The sequence below is a fragment of the Trichechus manatus genome, unplaced genomic scaffold (genome assembly GCF_000243295.1).
Source record: "Trichechus manatus latirostris isolate Lorelei unplaced genomic scaffold, TriManLat1.0 scaffold00091, whole genome shotgun sequence".
NCBI classification, from domain to species: Eukaryota; Metazoa; Chordata; class Mammalia; order Sirenia; family Trichechidae; genus Trichechus; species Trichechus manatus.
In genome coordinates, this window is record NW_004444027.1 from 5,058,262 (window position 1) to 5,064,253 (window position 5,992).

Sequence of the window (5,992 nt, forward strand, 5' to 3'; positions counted from 1 at the left end):
ATATATGTCATCCCATTGCCTTCTTGCCTGCATAGTTTCTGCTGAGTAGTCCGAGCTTACTCTTATTGACTCTTCTTTGTAGATGACTTTTCTTTTATCCCTAGCCACTCTTAAAATTCTCTCTTTGTCTTTGGTTTTGGCAAGTTTGATTATAATATGTCTTGGTGACTTTCTTTTGGGATCTACCTTATGTGGGGTTCGATGAGTATCTTGGATAAATATCATCTCATCTTTCACAATATCAGGGTCATTTTCTGCCAACAAATCTTCAACAATTCTCTCTGTATTTTCTGTTAATGCCCCCTGTTCTGGTACTCCAATCATTCGTAGGTTAGAACCCCACATAATTCTTAGAGTTTCTTCATTGTTTTTTATCCTTTTATCTGATTTTTCCTCAAATGAGTTGGTGTCAAGTGCTTTTTCTTCAGTCTCACTAATTCTGACTTTCATTGCCTCAATTCTGCTCCTGTGACTTTCTATTGCGTTGTCTAATTCTGAAATTTCATTGTTAAATCTTCTGGATTTTTGATTGCTGTCTCTCTAAGGATTCTTGCAGCCTGTTAAATTTGTCATTATGCTCTTCTCTAATTGTCTTAAGTTCCTCTATTGCTAGGTCTGCATTTTGCCGGATCTCCTTCCTGATATCTTGAAAAGTTCTGTATATTAATCTTTTGTGTTTTGCCTCCAGTAATTCCAAGAATTTCTCTTCCTCCAGAAAATTACTTGATTCTTTACTTCGGGAGTTGCTGAAGCCATTGTGGTCTGCATTTTTATGTGATTTGATATTGACTGCTGCATCAAGCCATCAATAAGTTATTATATTTATTTATTTTATGCTTGCTTACTGTGTCTTAGCTTGTTGTTTTGTTTTGATATTCCCAAATAGGCTGCTTGTGTGAGCTAGTCTGATCACCAGCATCCCTGAAGCTCCAACAACCGGCCACCAGGTACCCAGACCTGCCACTAAGTATGTGGGCCCAGGTATCTGCCCACTCCTCCTGTATGGATTCAGCTCAGGGGTCCAGGTAGTCAGCCACCACATGTGTGGTACAGGCTTTTACCTACAGCCCTATACAGGCATGGGTGATTTGTGTAGGCACAGGCATCCAGCTGCAGCAGGGGGTCACATGCTGAGCAAGGCAAGTGGCCGACGGCTGCCCCGGAGTGTCTGGGAGGGATGTGTATCCCTGTTCCCTAAGGCACTTAGGTGGATGGGTTTTGCAGCTGGACTATGAGCACCCAATGCTGTTGGCTGTAAGGACTAGGGGGCACCACTTATACTTGGGCCCCTGTCGCAGGTGGCTAGGTGGCATGAGTGGAGCCACCAGTCCTCAGGCCCCAGATGTGGGTAGGTGAAGACCCTGCTTAATAGGGAGAGCAGTGGCAAGTGTCAAGAAACTGCTACTTCACAGCTGAAACAGTTGAAGTTATGGTTCCAGTATATACCCAGTTGTATTGCGGTAATGAGGGCCTAAACTGTTAAAATGGGCCCACACAAGTTTATGCAGGGGGAGAGGCACTCAAAATCCATGGACCCCTTATGCCTGTGTCTAGGCAAAGGAGCTGTGCCTACCCTGAATTCCTGGCTTAGGGGAGCCAGCAGATTATTTTTTTTACCTGTTTGTTAATTTTTTCACTCTCCAAGGCCGGGAGAATGGCTCAGAGGGCATGACAGGTTCTACTTCCGGCCCAAGGGACTCAGCAATTGCTGAAGCCGGTCTGGGACCCAGTGCAGAGCAGGGAGCAAGGAGGTAAATGGGAGAGAGTTTTTTTCCCAAAGGGGGTTAGTTTTGATCCACGTGTTAGGCCAGACACAAGTACTTATCTTTTGCCAATCGAGGGCTGCTTCTCACTGGTTCTGGATGGCTGAGTAGACCTTCTGCCGCTGGGTTTCTCCCAGTGTGGAAAACGCCTCCCAAGCACCACTGCTTGCCTGCCTCACCGCGCACCATGAGCTGATCCAGCCTGAAGAGCTCAGGCTCCTGCTGGGTCAGGTCTGGCAACTCCTTACTGCTTCTGAATCGTCTCTACCTCCCCCTGCCACTCAGTCTGATTCCTCAACTTTGCCTTTGATGTTAAGGGCTCCTAGATTGTCATATATAATCAATTCACTTGTTTTTTCAGGTCTTTGTTGTAAAAGAGACCACTGGAAGCATCTGACTACTCTGCCATCTTGGCCCCACCTCTGATATTGGTTTTATATTTGCTTGATTTATTACCTAAACAAAATCACAAGCTCTTGTTGCTGTATGCCATCAAGTCAATTCTGACTCATAGTGATCCCATGTGACAGAGTAAAAGATCCCCATAGGGTTTTCTTGGGTATAATCTTTAAGGGAGCAGATCACCAGGTCTTTATTCCATGGAGCCACTGAGTGGGTTCGAACTGCCAACCTTTTAGTTAGGAGGCAAGTGCTTAACCACTGCACCATCATGGATCCTTATAAGTTTTTCTAGGCAAAGATATTCATTCAACAAATATTTGAGTACTGTGACTAGTACTGTCAGGACATGGGGAAACAATAGTAGACATATTAGACATCATTCCTGCTCTGATGACTCTTACCCAGATCCTTAGCGATGGCAGTACCCGACCTGGATCAAAGGAAAGTGTAATGAAGAGAGTTTGAGCTTCAATGTGAGACAGGCCTGGGTTTGAATTCTGATACCATCACTTACTATCTGCATGGCCTTGGGAAAGTTTCGTAACTTCTCTGAACCATGTTTTCTTTTCTTTTCTTTTTTTTTAAATTTTTATTTATTGCACTTTAGATGAAGGTTTACAGAGCAAACAAGTTTCTCATTAAACAATCAATACACATGTTATTTTGTGAAACTCGTTGCCAACCCCACGACATGTCAGCACTCACCCCTTCTAGACCTTGGGTTCCCCATTACCAGCTTTCCTGTCTCCTCATGCCTTCTCATCCTTGCCACTGGGCTGGTGTGCCTATGTAGTCTCATTCTATTTTATGGGACTGTCTAATCTTTAGCTGAAGGATGAACCTCAGGAGTGACTTCATTACTGAGCTAAAAGGGTATCCAGGGGCCATACTGTCAGGGTTTCTCCAGTCTCTGTCAGACCAGTAAGTCTGGTCTTTCTTTCTTTATTTTATTTATTTTATTTTTTTTGAGTTAGAATTTTGTTCTTCATTTTTCTCCAGCTCTGTCTAGGGTCCTCTATTGTGATCCCTGTCAGAGCAGTTGGTGGAGGTAGCTGGGCACCATCTAATTGTGCTGGACTCAGTCTGGTGGAGGCTGTTGTACTTGTGGTCCATTAGTCCTTTGGACTAATCTTTCCCTTGTGTCTTTGGTTTTCTTCCTTCTCCCTTGCTCCAGACGGCATGAGACCAGTGAACTATCTTAGATGGCTATTCACAAGCTTTTAAGACCCCAGATGCTACTCATCAAAGTAGAATGTAGAACATTTTTTTTATAAACTATGTTATGCCAATTGAGCTAGATGTTCCCCGAGACCATGGTCCCCATAGCCCTCACCCCAGTAATTTGGCCCCTCAGGGAGTTCAGGTGTGTCTATGGAGCTTCCATGACCTTGCCTTGGACAAGTTGTGCTGGCTTCCCCAGTATTGTTTACTGTCTTACCCTTCACCAGAGTTACCACTTATCTATTGTCTTTTTACTGTTTTTCTCTCCCCCTCCTCCCTTCCCGCGTAATCATCAAGATTGTTTCTTTTTTTGTGTAAACTTTTTCATGAGTTTTTATAGTCGTGGTCTCGTATGATATTTGTCCTTTTGTGATTGACATATTTCACTCAGCATAATGTCCTCCAGAGTCATCCATGTTGTGAGATGATTCACAGAGTCAACATTTGAACCACATTTTATCTGAGAAATGGGAGTAACATTTCTTTCCTTGAAGGGGTGTTATGAGAATTAGCACAAATAACATATATAATGTACCTAGTACACAATAGATGCTCAATTTAAAACGATTTGATTATCATTAAGGTCTCTTAACTCCCAGGCCAATGTTATCTTCACAAAGTTCTCCAAACAAGTTGTCAAAATAACTCTCATGCTCGATTGTTACAGAATCGATTCATTAGACATTTTTTATGACACTTTTATCTCACATTCTTCGAGCTTTCACCTATTTCTTTGTATGAGTTTTTCCATGTGTGTTTCCTCTCACTCTCAAGTGAGAGTATAAACTCCCAAACAGTGAGAATCATGTTCTCCATTTATTTGCTGCATTAGCTAATGCAACACTCCGCACAGCATAGGGTCATCATGAGTCAGGGGCCAACTCCATGGCAGCTAACAACAACACAGTTAGTGTTTCACAAATAATGTATCCTTAAATGTGCCTACTACAAGGGTGAACACATAGCAGGTACATAGCATATATTTGATGACTGACTGTATCAGGGCATCAGGTTGTTTTCACATACAAGCTAATAAGAAATTGGAGTCTGAAGAACTGGGTTTAAGTCTGGACTCTGTCATTTACTAGCATGTGATTTTGAACATGATACTTAACCTGAAACCCCTTTCTTCATTTATAAAATGAAAATAATAGTACCTATCTTGCACGGTTATTTTGAAACCTACATCATATGTCGGTGAAATCAACTATCATGGTATATAATAGATTAGTAAATATTAGCTGACTTTATAAGAGTTTATCTGAATATACATCTCTATGGAGGTGAAAGGTCAAAATAAATAAAACTGTGCTCCTACCAGCATTTTAATGCAGGTAAAACTGGGTTCAAATAAGCATCAAGGGAAGTTTGAAGTAGAAAGACGGAGGGGGGATGTTCCAAAGCAGTAATGTGGCCAAGGATTGGGCTAAACACATGGTCCTGGCCTTGGTGTCATGGGTTATTAAACCTTCCGGATTTTTCCAGCACCCAAGGGCATCCAAGTCACAACACAAACACACACACACACACACACATACACGTACACACAGAAATAGGCAGGTCTCTATGGGACCCTTTCCCCCCACCCTCATAGCCACTGGGGCAAGGAGTAAGGGGTAACCAATTCATGTTAGGCCATTCAGATTCTATCTTGGTGGATTCCAGATCTGGGGCAAGGAAAAATCAAAAAACCAAACCTGTTGGCATAGAGTTAATTATGACACATAGCGACCCTATAGGACTGAGCAGGACTGCCCCGTAGAGTTTCCAAGGAGTGGCTGGTGGATTCAAACTGCCAGTCTTTTGGTTAGCAGCCGAGTTCTTAACCACTGTACCACCAGGGAAAGGAAAGTACAAGATAATTCTGGAATATCTTGTGCCAGAAAAATAAAATCTTCAAAGACTAATGGGGTCAGGTCAGGATACAGGAGCCAGTTTGAAGGGGCTCCCCCTGGCCAAATTTGAGATAATTTGAGCATCAAAAAGATTATAGTAAGTGCTTATAATACACTGAGTTTTAAAAAAATAAAATTATATGTCTATAGTGCCCCTCAAAAGAAAAAAGGAGGGAAGGAGATAGAAAATTAGGGAAAGTTCTTTACAATGAATGCTAGCTTATAAATGAGAAAAAGTGATAGAATTAGAAAATCATCACTTTGCCAGCCCTAACATAATATTTGATTCAGACAAAAATCATCAAAAAATATTGGGTAAAATGTTGTATGGAAAGAGAATGTTCACACAGCCTCAAAGTTATCACTCCACAGACTTCTTACTGACCAGAAAGAGAACATGTATCTTTACAATGGAATGACTCAGTGGTTACTGCATTAATTAAGTAACCAAACTTAGTATCACCAACAGTTGCCTCCTGATGTGATGAAATAAGAAATGCACAGCATCACCTATGCAGTTGTTTTTGCCTCCTCCCCTCCACCCCCTACAAAATGATTTATCTGAACCTAATAACAAAGAAACAACAGACAAATCCAGAATGAAGGACCTTCTACAAGACAGCTGACCATAGCTCTTCAAAATAGTTAATGTCAAAAAACACAAAAAAGGCAAGCTTAGTGTTCTAGATTTTTAAAAGGACAAAAAATGCA